The 13,900-nt window shown below is 40.6% G+C and overlaps 1 protein-coding gene across 2 annotated transcripts in view; it reads right to left on the reverse strand.

Annotated features, from left to right (window-relative positions):
• FOXJ3 (forkhead box J3) overlaps nucleotides 1–12,157 on the reverse strand; it is a 221,874-nt gene extending 209,717 nt beyond the window's left edge. Inside the window, exon 1 of one of the 2 annotated variants that reach the window (XM_006886525.1) lies at nucleotides 11,988–12,157. The gene's annotated coding sequence lies outside the window, so the exon portion shown is untranslated. The remainder of the gene's footprint in view (nucleotides 1–11,987) is intronic. The other variant, XM_006886526.1, reaches the window with a different exon arrangement.
• Between the last annotated feature and the right edge of the window lie 1,743 nt (nucleotides 12,158–13,900).

Genomic DNA, 13,900 nt, shown 5'->3' on the forward strand with positions numbered 1-13,900 from the left:
CTCAACAACGGGTAGTATATATGCTCCTAAGAACTCAGTATAACATGCTAACAAAAGTTTAGAAGTTTGCATCCACCTGTTGCTCTGCCTGAGAAAAGACTGGGTAACCTAGGACATTTTAGAGCAATCAAAATAGTTTCATTATTATCAGAAACTAGACTGGTAACCCTGCTAACACAAAGGTTGCACTTCTTAAGTGGTTTCAGAGCTCCTCAGGATAAAGATGGCAATTTCCTCTTATGAAGATATAAAACCTCAAAAAACAGCTGTTGTTGTTAGGTACCTTCAAGTCAATCATGACTCATAGAGACTATGAACATACTAGGATTTGAACCACTCCCTATCTTGTGCCATTCTCCTATTATTCTCAAGCTCACTGCTACAATAACTGTGTGATCCATTTTGTTAAGGGTCTTCTTCTCTTATACCTTTCCAAGTATGATTTATGTCCTTTCCAAATGACAGACCCCTCCTAACATGCCCCGAGAGAACTAGAACATGTGACACAAAGTTTCACCAGCCTTGCCTCTAAGAAGTACCCTAAGCTGCACTTTCTCCAAGACATATTTGGGGTTTTTCTGGGTAGCCTCTTTCCAAGAACAGAACCCAAAGGCATAAAAAAAATTCTTCTTCGGTCATCCTCAGTTACTATCCAACTTTCAGATGTACAGAAAGTAACTTAAAAGACCATGGCTTGAGCCATGCACACCTTTGCCTTTAAACTGATTATCACTGCTCCTCAGCACCTTTGAGATGTCCTTGACAGATTTTTCCAATGCAAGACATCTTTTAATTTCTTGATTACTGTTGCCAACGGTTGTTGATTGTGGATCCAAGCAAGATGAAATCTTTAATCACCTCAATCTTCCATCTATCATAATGTTGCCTACTGGCCCCGTGGTGACAATTTGGCAGGTTGATAAGTTCGAATTGACTTGATGGCAGTGAGCTTGGTTTTGAGGGGTTTTTTGTCTAGTAATGGTGTCCAAGATTAAACAAGTAAGAATTTTTATTTAATTATTTAATACGGTCCTTATTGCCATACAGGGAGCTCTGGTGCTAATCCTAAAGAAACTGCACTGCTCACTAAAAGGCCATACTTCCCAAAGAAAAAAGATGAACAATCTCCGCCCGTGTGATTTACAGAAACTCAAAAAGCAATTACTTGGTACTGACTCACTGGCAAGAACACTAATATATATTCCTATTAATTCTTTTTTGCTTATTACAGTATTAAAATTTCACATTATCTGAAAATCTCATTTGCTTTTTGTCTTGCTAAAAAGTATAGTAATAGTAACTCTGAAAGGCACTACATTCTTGAGTTATCAGTAGACCCATCAAGTAGCAGTCAAAGGTATCTCACTTTCATGAAAAGTTACTTAAATAAAATGTCATTGGTATAAATATAAAAACAACATCTGGTTCCATATAACAAAAGTTATTTCCATATTCCAACAGATGGCCCACAATAGTAATGCTTGGCTGATCTGGTTATAACAAATTCTACTAAGTAAAAAATCCTGTATAACAGATGCCTTTTCCAATTTCAGTACAAATTGGTCTCTTTAACCAAAACAATGTGCTTTTAGATTTTGTAATTCATGCACTAAAATACAGTTAGGCCAATTAGGATGGTAAAATTTTTGACAGTTGTCACAATGGTATTCTGAGGTGTAGGAAGAGATAAAAAGTTATAGACCTTTAAAATGAAAAGCTGTTTAAAAAGAAAAACAAAATGCATCACCACTGAGTAGGAATCAATTCACAACTGACCCACCACTCAGTTTAAAAGGCTTGAAATCACACAGGAGAAGACCACTTTCTCCGTAGGAATCACCTGTTGCAGTTGTTAGGTGACATCAAGTCCAGCACAATTCAAGAGACTCTATAAACAACCTGAACTTTTCCCTATCCTGCGACTTTCTCATCATCTCTGATATACTTGAGCTCAAAGTTATATTGCATTAATCCATCTTGTTGACAGTTTACATCTCTTTTGCTAACCCTCCACCTTTCCAAGTTGTTGTGGTGGTGTTATGTGCCATCGAGTTGCTTGCAACTCATAGCGACCCTATGTACAACAGCCCTAAACTCTGCTCTGTCCTGCGCCAATTGCACTGTCTCCTATACACTCATCCCAATTACCCCAGTCACTGAATCAATCCACCTCATAGAGGGTCTTCCCCTCCTGCGCTGTCCCTCCACCCTCCCACGCATGATGTCCTTCTCCAAGGACCAGTCCGTCCTTACAACATGTCTAAAGTATGTTAGATGAAGCCTCAGAATCCTTGCCTACAAGGAGCAGCCTGGTTTAACCCTTTCCAGGATGAAAACTGTTTGTTTTCCTAGCAGTCCATGGTACTCTCAGCACCACAGCTCAAAGGCATCAATTCTCCTCTATCCTCCCTAGTCACTGTCCAACTCTCTGATGCATAGCAAGATGGGGTTTTTGCTTGTTTTTGTTTTGTTTTCAAAAGATCAGCCTCTCCAAACAACATGCTCAAAGTGTGTGAAATAATGTTTCACCATCCTTATCTCTAAGGAGCACTCTGGCTGCACTTTCTCCAAGATATAAGTTTGTATTCTTTTGGAAATTCATACTGGGTCCCCCCCCCCCCCGGAATTACCCTTCTCCAATATCACAACTCAAAAGCGTCAACTTTCATTGTCATTTTCAGATTGTTCACATTGTCACACTGTTCAACTTTCAGATGCAGAGGAATGAACTAAAAAAGACTATATGGCTTAGGGAAGGTGCACCTTAGTCTTTAAACTAACTGACACCCTTGCTCCTTGGCAATGTGGAGAAGTCCCTGGCAGCAGATTTTCCCAATGCAACAAGTCTTTTGATTTCTAGACTGCTGGTACCAAGTATGTTGCCGAGGATACAAGTAAGATGAAATTGTTGACAACTTCAATCTTTTCTTCATCTATCATGATGAAGAGCCTAGTGGTGAGGATTTTTGTTTTCTTGATGTCAAGATATAATCCATACTAAGGCCTGCAGGGTTTGATCTTCTGCAGCAAGTATTTCAAGTTCTCGTTTTCAGCAAGTAAGGTTGTATCATCTATATAACGTAAGGTTGTTGATAAGTCTGTCTCTGATCCATATTTATTTCCATTCCCAGAAAAGGTGATCGAAAAGAATGTGGAAATTATTGAATATAATTAATAACACATGCAAAGTGGCTAATACCAGTGTATCTCAGCTCTCTAATGTCTAGAATACAGACCTTTATGCATTTCATTTCATTTTTTACAACTTTTTGTTTTCCTAGATTCATACTTCATACATTTCATGTTCCAATTACTAATGGATGCTTGTAGCTGTTTCTCCTCATTGAGTCACTTCCAATCTGGGCTCTATCTCCAGTATTATATCTAACAGTGTTCTTCTGTGAGCCAGTGCCAAAGTCAGGGAGGGTTGACATCCCCTCTTCCCATTGCACCTAAGCCAGAGCCTACACCCAGAGTGTTGCCCTATGTTGTTATTTGTACTTCTGCTAGTTTTAATGGTTTGCTCCTAGCAATATAACACTTAACTGTCAGTCTGTTATACTGGGGGAATGATTCATCTGTTGCTACTTATTTTAAAGTTTAGGTATGTATATGTTTGCTTATTTATCATTTGTTGCTGTGACTTGCAAGTTGCTATATGTTGCTAAAAGTTATGCCACTGGTATTTCCTATACCAAGAGGGTCATTCATGATGGATAGGTTTGAGCAGAGCTCCTAGATTAAAAGATGAAGAAGCAAGACTGGCCATACACTTCTGAATTAACATGTCTTTGAATACCCTACAAACAACAGATTAACACTAGAGCCACTTCTAGATTTGAATTTCCAGAAATGAGGACTTGGGTTAACTGCACTATTCCTTACATATTAGAGGGGAAAGTAGAAATAAAAAGTTAAAGGAAGGCTATGGAGAGAGAGGTATATTTGAGCTTTAACTCCTTCAAACCAAGGCTTCTGAATAGTGGTAATCAATATGGAAAATGTAAGCAACTAATAAAGGTGACAGTAAAGATACTGTTAGTTCTGTACTGAAAGGTTACTAGTACAGACAAAAAATAAATCTGAATGTCTATGTCTCTAATAGGGAACTCTGGTGGCCTATTAGCAAGAAGCTGCTCTCCAATCCCGAAAGGCATACGGTTTGAGGCCATCAGCTGTTCCAAGGGAGAAGGATGGGCAATCTCCTCCCATGCAATTAACTATCTCTGAAAACCCACCAGAGGGTCAACTAAGAGTCAGTTCCAACTCTACAATATGCAACAACAACATGTCTATAGACATCTATAAACAACACTACATATTACTTTAATGTGTTTCAAGTCTATTCCAATTCACAGAAACTTTCTGTAAAATAGAACAAAACACTTTCAGATCTTGTGCCATCCTGGTAATAGCTGTTGTGCTTGATCCTACTGTTGTACTACTATATCTCTGTACATTACAGAACTAATGTAAAAGAATGCATGGGTAAAAGAAATATGCAGGATTAGTGTAGACCTAAGATTGCGTCTATAACCATAACCAAAATCAGGTTTTCATATTCTTCCAGTGCCTTCAACCCTAGCGAGCTCATCTTCTAGCACTACAAAGAAAAAGAATGTCAATTATAATGAGGATTAATGGGTCGGTGCTGGTGACAGTAGCAGTAGTAGTGGCAATAATATCAACATTACCTGAGAGCTAAGTTTAAGTCCAAGGAGCCCTGATGGCTCAGTGGTTAATCATGTCACTGCTAACCAACCAGCAATTTGAACCCACCAGATGCTTCACAGAAAATGGTATGGCATTCTGTTTCTACAAAGGTTACATATAGATAGCCTTGGAAACTCTAGGGAGTAAGGATAGTTCTACTCTGTCCTACAGACAGAGTGGTTGCTTTGAGTTGGTATCAACTTGAAAGCAAAAATTTGGGAGTAAACTTTACACTAGGAAATCACCAGGTCTTTTCTCCTACAGAGCCATGGGTCAGAACCACTAACTTCAGTAGAGACTAAAATCTAAGCTCTTCCTATTGCTATCTATGTATCTTTAAACAAGTAAAATAAATCTACCTCTTGGGAAAGAGAGAATTATATGAATAATATATGTGAAGTATCAAGAGCACTTTTACCACAGTAAATCCTCAGAAGACATAAATTATCATCATCGCCACCACCACTATTAAAAAATTCCGAGAATATTGTCAGATATAATACTGGAAGATGAGTCCTTTACATAAGAAAGCATGCAAAATCACAGCGTTTGCAACAATGCATTTACACATACCAACAATCATGAAGACAGCATAGAAATGGGTAAAGTTTTATCCTGTTGCATGTGAATTGCCACAAGTCAAAGCCAATTCAATATATACTAACAACAAAGCTCTTAAAGAAAAGGCAGAAATGTAAAATGACCTGTTTAAAATTCAGAGAAAATTAGTTACAGAATCCTCTTAAGTCAGTCTTTTTATCTTCAGTCTTGAAGACTAACCATTAAAAATCATTATTTCCCAAAGTAAAGGAGTTTCCCAGTTCTTCTACAGTTCTAGAAATCTACATAGGGATCTTTAAGGACAGATAGGACAGATAGCACCATGGAGTATTAAAAATAGCATTGCTCCACTACTGACTTAAGTGTACAATCTTGGACAAATCATGTAATCTAAACTTCAAATTGCTCATGCTAAAAAATGTTCTGCCTACATCACAAAGTTGTTGCAAGCTCAAATGAGAAACTGTATGAGAAAATAAGTATAAACCATAAAAACATTTTATGAATGTTCAAGGGCCATGTCTTACTCATCTTTATATCCTCAAAGTCTAGCAGTTTGTGTATCAGAGGTTATAATTTAAAAGAAAAGATATGAGAGGGTGGAGTTGCCAGGATAAAAGATTGAAGTAGTAAAGAATTTAAGAGTAAAAAAACAAGTAAAATGTCTGCAAACAGATGAATGGAAAAATAAAATGTGGTATATCCACAAAGTGAAACATTACTTGGCAATAAAACTAACGAAGTACTGATATAAGCTAAATCAAACAAGTCTCTGGAAAACATGGTAAGAAAAAGAAGCCAAGTGCGTATCACCTATGCTGTGTAATGTACAGAATAACCAAATCTTGCGCTATGGGAAGAAATGGGGAGTGACTGCTGACAAGGTTTCTTTCTCGTAATAAAAATACTGTAAAAAGTACTGTCACAACAGTTACACAATCCTATGAAACAATTAGATTAATTGGACACGAAATGAGTGAGTTCTATGAAACATACATTATCTCTCAATAAAGCTATTAAAAGAGTAGGAGAGTTTAATAAGAAAGCTGTTGGAAAATAAAATAGTTTTAGAATACTTTAAAATATACATATATCAATAAATACACTAGCAATTACCACATTGAACCATACCTCTACAAATCCTTCCCTAAAAAAATAAACCTGACATCTGCTTTCATTATTCCTTTCAGAAGTCTCTCCAAGATTACAAATTACCTGCTTCTGGTCTAGTTCAATGGTCCTTACCATTGTTTATAAACTTCCCAATTGCATTTGACACCGTCAATAGTCTTACCTTCTAGAAAATATTACCATCCTTGCTTCTGTATCACTGGTGTATTAACTTCAAGGTTCTTTTTAGAGTGTCTTAGTGGTAGTGGTGGTGGTGGTGGTGTTTTAAGCTACTAGCCTATGTCATCCAAGGTTCCAAGTCACTAAGCTTTTCTTCCACTATACTAATTCTCTTCTAACACGCATCTACTTTTTTATACTTAACTACCCTCTATAGTCCTAGTGGGAAGCCCTAGTAGCATATTCTATAGAAAGTCATGCTAACCCAAAAACTGTGCCACTCTGACAGTTCAAATCCACCAGCTGCTCTCAGGGATTGCAATCCCTCTGATAGGCAATCTCCTCCCCTTGTGATTTACAGCCTCCTAAAAACTTGCTGATATATATGTCTTGGACAAAGTGCAGGCAGAATGCTCCTGGGAGGCAAGGATGACAAAACTTCATCTCACATACTTTGGGCATATTGCTAGGAGAAGCTATGTCTTGAAGAAGGACAACATGCTTGGAAAGGTGGAGGGTGAACAAAAGAGATAAAGACCCTCAACAAGATGGATTGAACAGTGACTGCAGCAAGGAGTGAAGCACGTCAGAGATGATGAGGACAGCACGGGATAGGTCAGGGTTCAGATCTATAATCCAATGAGTTGCTATGATTTGTACTCAACGGCATCTAACAAAAACTTGCTAAAGGGTCAGCACTGAGATTGTTCCAATATGAAGCAATAAATTGAGTTTTGTAAAGCTGAGTTTTATAGATAACCCTGGTTTATGTAAAATCTGTATTTTGCTTCTGACTATTCATCCCATAGGGAGCTTAGATGCTCTACTGGGTAAAGAGTTGCACTACTAACTGAAAGGCAAGGGGCTCAAATCCATCAGCTACTCTATAGAAGAGCAGCAATCTCCTCCCATGAGACTTATGGTCTCTGAAAACTCACTGAAGGGTCTGACTTGACAACAATGAACAACAATCATCATAAAGCAATGGAATACAGATACATCAATCTTCCAGTTAAGGCTAGAAAACAATGGTATGACTTCAGCTAGTAGCTACAAATGGACAGCAATGAGCTGACATGCCCTTCTAGGTGGCTGAAGAATGAAGGACACATTTTTCTTCATAACATATCTACTTTCCTAATTGTTTTGATTAAGTTAATACCAAGCTAGTCTGTATTTCCAGAGCCAAACCTGCATGGATAGAAGACTATCAGGAATATAGTAAGTGTCAGGAGTAGACTGACCTGATATGGAAAAACTGGTTGTACAAAATCTTGTGTTGGCCATAATACTGTTGCTGTTGTTGTTGTTATGTGCCGTTGAGTGAGTCATTTGCAACTCAAAGCGACCCTATGTACAACAGCCCTAAACCCTGCTCTATCCTGTGCCAATCGCACTGTGTCCAACACAACCATCCCGATTACCCCAGTCACTGAATCAATCCATCTCATAGAGGGTCTTCCCCCCTTGCGCCGTCCCTCCACCCTCCCAAGCATGATGTTCCTCTCCAAGAACCTGTCCCTCCTTGCAACATGCCCAAAGTATGTCAGACGAAGCCCCAGAATCCTTACCTCCAAGGAGCAACCTTGCTTAACCCTCTCCAGGGTGAATCTGTTTGTTTTCTTGGCAGTCCATGGTTAGCTGATTTCCTTTCACGGTGTTATTTTCCTAATTTCCCCACCATTACCAATGGTTCAGTTACACTACCAGGATTCCAGGTTTAAAGTTATTACTCTTTCATTTGTTTTCTTCCTTTGTCCACACTCAATCATCAGTCAGCTCAAATTACTATTTTCTCATATATTTTTAATATAGTCTATACTTTGTTTCTTAAAAAAAATTTAAGATAATGGTTTAATGCAGAGGTCAGAAACCAGATTGTATGAGTTTAAATCCTGATCTTGCCGTTTCCTCTCTATGAGACTTTGGGCAAGTTACTGAACTCTCTCTAACTCAATTTTGTCATGCTGTTGTTATGTACCACTGAAGTGGAACCGAATCCTAGATGACCCTCCAGCAGTTTTTCAGAGGCATTTAATCACGCAAAAGATTGCCCATCTTCTGCAGGGCAGCTGGTATATTCAAAATGCATACCTTTGGGATAGTACGTAGCCCCTTACCAATAAGCCACCAGAGTCCCCTCAATTAAAAAGCTTAAAACACAATAACTATCCAATAAATGCTATTACTATCACTCATCATCCTATTCCTAAGAATCTCCAAGAATATTCTAGTTTATATCCCTCTCCCAACAAACTCAGCTGATACAAAAAGTTCTTCAGGAACAGCATGAATCATCTTACTCTTTCTTTGAGACATACTGGGGTATCAAATTATGCATTCCATGCTTGAAATATCCTTCATTAGTACCTCCTCAACAATCCTAAACAATTATACCAGGCCAATTATCAACAGTGACACCAAATGGAAAAGTACAATATCAACAATATATTCAGAGAATACAGAATGAAAAAAAAAACAAAAACAAAAATAAACAACAAATCAAAAACACTGATCATTTTGGGATCTACAATCACCTCAAAACAATACAACTCGTAAAAAAAAAAACCCAAAAACAGCAATAACAACAAAAACTCCCAATACAATCCTGTCTGAAACAGTTGAATTCTGGAAGGTGTAAGCTAATTGGTATCTTTGATTTAATAAACAATCAGTTGTGGGCTGGAAGCTTTTTGTTTAAATCAATCAGAACCCAGAGGGGGGACCTTTATGACTCCCTGGTCCTGGTATAAAGACTGAGTTGCTATTAGAGGTACAAACTAAACTGTTAGTTTGTTGTGTTTGGGGAGAACACTGTTCCAACTGGTACAGTGTTTGTCTTCAGTTTGCTATACTGAAATTATACTGAAAGCTGTGCCACCAGTGTGTCAAATGCCATAAGGGTTACCCATGGTGGACAGGTTTTAATAGAGCTCCAAGTTTAAAGGCAGATGAGGAAGCAGGATTGGTTATCCACTTCTTAAATAACAGGCCTCGGAGAACCCAATGAACGATACTGACTGCCACAATGGGCTCTTATGTGTAAGGAAAAGTGAGGGTGGCATAGGATAGGAAAGGGTTCAAATCCACTCTTTATGGTGTCACTGTGAGTCATACTTGACTCGATGGCACCTAACAAGAACAATGAATCAAAAAGAGCCAAAATAAGCATGTCTCAGTCTCATGAAAAAGATACCTAAAAAAGGAGAGCATCCTCAATATTTTCATCAGAACAAAAACAAGATTTTTGCCAACTCCAAGAGACACAAAAAGGGGATGGAAACAACAAACCTTCTCAGGTTAATCTAAGAAACTAAAAAAGTAAACATCAAGCAACAGAAAAAGGGAAGGGAGTTACTGCTTTTCCATAAATGTTTGCTATGGTTTAAGAAGAAAGACACAATTAAAGCCCATGGAAGCAGTAAGTAATCCTGCTGCAAAAGCAATCTATAAAAACAAAGATGTTGTCACTTAAAGACTAAGATGCACCTGTCCCAAGCAATGGTATTTTCAATCACCTCTTTGGAGTTCAGTGGTAGAAATCTGCACTGTCTTCTGGTGTTTGAAGCCACCAGCCACAATCTCCCCTATGTAGTTTACAGCTTCTGAAAACTGGCTGGAGGGTCAATTATGAGTTAGTTCTGACTCAACTGCAATGGGAGTAAGCGAGCATATGAGTATGTAAGCTCAACAATAAATAAGGAAGACTGGAAAATTAAGGCCTCTGAATTACAGTTTTGGCAAAGAATGCTGAATAGAACATAGCCTGACAGAAGACTGAACATATCTGTCTTGGAAGAAGTATATCAAGAACACTCACTACAAGTAAAGTTGGCAAGACAAAGTCTAAGTTTTTGGAGCATGTAATCAAAAGGGACCAGTCGCTGGAGGAGGACATCATGTCTGGTAAAGCACAGGATGAGCAAAAAAGTGTAAGACACTCAACGAAATAGACCAGGTAGCGTGTTTCGTTCTGTTGTAAGCAGGGTCGCTTTGAATCAGAACTGACTCAACACAACCTAATAACAACAATAAAGGAAAAGTTTCTCTTACTGCTAGTGCAGTCTATTCCCTACCATCAAATTTGTCACAAGAGTAAAACTCTGAAAGGTGAAGAGCTTAACTTAGAAGAAACATTAAATAAAGAACCAAACTACTCAACGTTTCAAATCAGTCACAAAAACTTGGAGAGGAAATATGAAATTATACTGCTTCCATGAAATAAATGATGTTTAATACTACTTACTATCTTGCTATGTATGTAACATTCTGATGGCATGCATGTTTGTCACCATACAAAAAAACAAAATAAACCAAAAAGAGAGCAAGAAAAGTAAACGTCTGGAAAACTACAGAAAGATAATTATCTATCTTAAAACCCAGGGTAAGCCCAGGAATCCGACCAGAATTCCAACAGATACGGATTGCACAATACAAGACAGAAATATCTTTGCCAATCACACACACAAAAAAAAGCAGAACGGAAAGGTAAAAACTATTTACCTTCTTGCATCAGTAGCAAACGCCAACTCTCGCTTTAGCAATTACTGAAGTCAAAAGAATAAGAGCAACTAAAGGGAGAAAAGATGCCAGTGTAACTTGTTATGTTCCCTCCCTACTGGTCTCAATTTCTAAGAGTACAACTCTTGCTGCTTCCATCTAACAGCTGGCCTCGGCAAAACTGACCCTAGCACCTTCCATACTTGTGATTCCAGGAGAATCACAAGAGCAAAAACTGCTCAAATAACCTTCCTTCTCACCTGCTCAGGGGGAAAAAGGGGAGAGGGGTTTTAACCCTACCACGTGGGCAGGATGCGATACACAGAGGACAGCAACACGTCCGCACCGAACGGCTGCCTTTGCCCTAATGCCCGAAAAGGACACGGAGACAGGATGGGCGGGAACTCAGGACCCTCGCACCGCACCGGCTCTCTCACCCCTAAGGCAAGCCCCGAGGTGCAAGGCACAGTCCACACTGAAGGCTGAAAAGCGCCTCCAGCCTGGAAGGCAAGAAGGTGCACCGTGCTGGAATCGAGGCTAGCCCAATCTAAGTGGGGTTGGTCATGAAGAAAAGAGACGGCCACCGTCCTCGAACTACGAGCCCCCAGTAAACCACATCTGTCTTTCCCGGGCCCCGTCTGGGGGAGGGGCACCAGGCGCGGAGCCTCTGCTTTCCCGGCTGAGGGGCAGCAGCAGCTGAGGAGAAACGCGGCGGGGGAGGGAGGGACACAGCCCTCGCTGCCCGCGAAGCCCAGGTCCCGGCCCAGACCCCCTGCCCCGCCCGCCTCCCGCCCCGCAGCGCGCCCAAAGCTAAAGAGAGAGCGTCTCGCGGAGCGCAGCCCCTTCCTCCGTCCTGGGAGATGCCCCAGCCCCGCCTCCTCGCCCGCCGTCCCGGCCCGAACACCCTAGCATCGGGCGCCTACCTCAGGCTGCGCAGGCCGGGCCGGCCCGGCCGAACCCCCGGCCTCTGCGTGCGTCTCCACCCCCCAGGAAAAGTCCCAACGGTGCCTGGTGCGAGCTGCTGAGGCCCCGAGCAGCGCCGAGAGCGGCGGCAGCGGGAGCAGCCAACATCCGGGGCAGCGCACCCGGAACTACTTCCCGACCCGTTTCCCCCCCGCCTCCCGCGACGTCGCTGCGTCACCAGTCCGGCGTCAGCGGCGTCACGACTGTCACTGATGAGACGCACACGGATTCCTCCGCTGGGACAAGTAGTGCCCCGGGATTCCCGGGGGTGTGTTTCGATGCAACAGGCATCTCCAAGCAGCTGGGATTGTCTGCATCTCATACTGGCTCTGGCAGAGGCAGCCCCGTAATTTGAGATAGTATGAATCTGTGACTTTAGACTGTCCGCGAATCTCAGGGGCCTCAATGCACCAGAGAAATGGCGCCTAGTGACCTTACCTTACTCCCTTTGACCCATTCTTTCCTGGAACCACCATAGACCCTCCAGAACCACCAGACCCCTTATACCCTGCACCCCAACAAAGATGCATTGGACCTTCACAATCCTCCTACTTAAAATTTCACAAATCCTGAGTTCTAAACTCATCTCTACCACCGCTTTTTCCTCAGTTTCCTTCACAAAGCAAAAGGAGTTGGAATGTAAACGCCTTTCTGATTCTCATGTTATATACCCATGTTGTTGTCCTGTAATTTAAATCTGTATCAATCTAAGAGAATTTTTTTTTCTTCTAAACGTTGTTAAGCTATAATATTAGCTATAATATCCCTAGTACCACAACCTCTTCTAAATCCAGCCTGCACATCTGGCAGTTCTCTGTTGACATATTGTTCCAAAAGTTTTTGGATAATTTTCAGCAGAATCCTGCTTGCATGTGCTATCAATGATATTGTTCGATAATTTCCACAATCTGTTGGGTCACCTTTCTTTGGATTGGGAACAAATATCTATCTCTTCCAGTCTGTTGGCCAGCTGGCTGTCCTCCAAATTCCTGGCACAACTTAGTGAGCACATCCAGGGCAGCGTCTGTTTGTTCAAATAAATCAATTGGTATCTATCAACTCCTGGAGCCTTGTTTTTTGTCAATTGCTTCAGAGCAAATTGAACTTCCTCCTTCATCACCATAGACTCTCGCTCATATTTTATTTCATGAAATTCCTCTGTGTCAGCCAATTCCTTCCGATACAGTGACTGTGTACTCCTTCTATCTTCTTTTGATACTTCCTCGATCATTTAACATTCTACCCAAACTATCTTTAAGTATTGCCACCAGTGGCTTGAATTTGTTTTTCAACTCCTTCAGCTTAAATGCTGAGCAAGTTCAGCCCTTTTGATTTTCTGACTCCAGCTCTCTGCACATTTCATTTTAGTGTCTTGCTTTGTCGTCCCGGGCTGTCTTTTGAAATTTTCTGTTCAGCTCGTTGATTTCTTGATTTCTTCCTTAAACTTTGGCTTCTCAGCGCTCTAATGTAATATTCAGAGTCTCATCTGACATTGACCTTGGTCTTTTCTTCTTTTTCAGCCTTAGTTAATGATCTTTGGACATTCTTCATGGACAATTTTCTTGATATCCTCCCAGAGCTCATTTGGTCTATGCTCATTGGTGCTCAAGACCTCAAACCTGTTCCTGAGATTATTTTGAAATTCGAGTGGGACAGACTTAAGGTCAAATCTTGGTTCCCGTGGACTTGATACCAGAGAATACCAGAAAAATGTCTATCTGTGCTTCATTGACTATGCAAAGGCTTTTGATTTTGTGGATCACAACAAGCTATGGCTGACTCTGAGAATAATGGGAATCCCAGAACATTTGATTGTGCTAATGCGAAACCTATACTTGGACCAAGAGGCAGTTGTCAGAACAGAGCAGGGAGA

This window comes from Elephantulus edwardii, unplaced genomic scaffold (genome assembly GCF_000299155.1).
Source record: "Elephantulus edwardii isolate Elephantulus edwardi_28Jun2011 unplaced genomic scaffold, EleEdw1.0 scaffold00049, whole genome shotgun sequence".
In the NCBI taxonomy this organism is placed as follows: domain Eukaryota; kingdom Metazoa; phylum Chordata; class Mammalia; order Macroscelidea; family Macroscelididae; genus Elephantulus; species Elephantulus edwardii.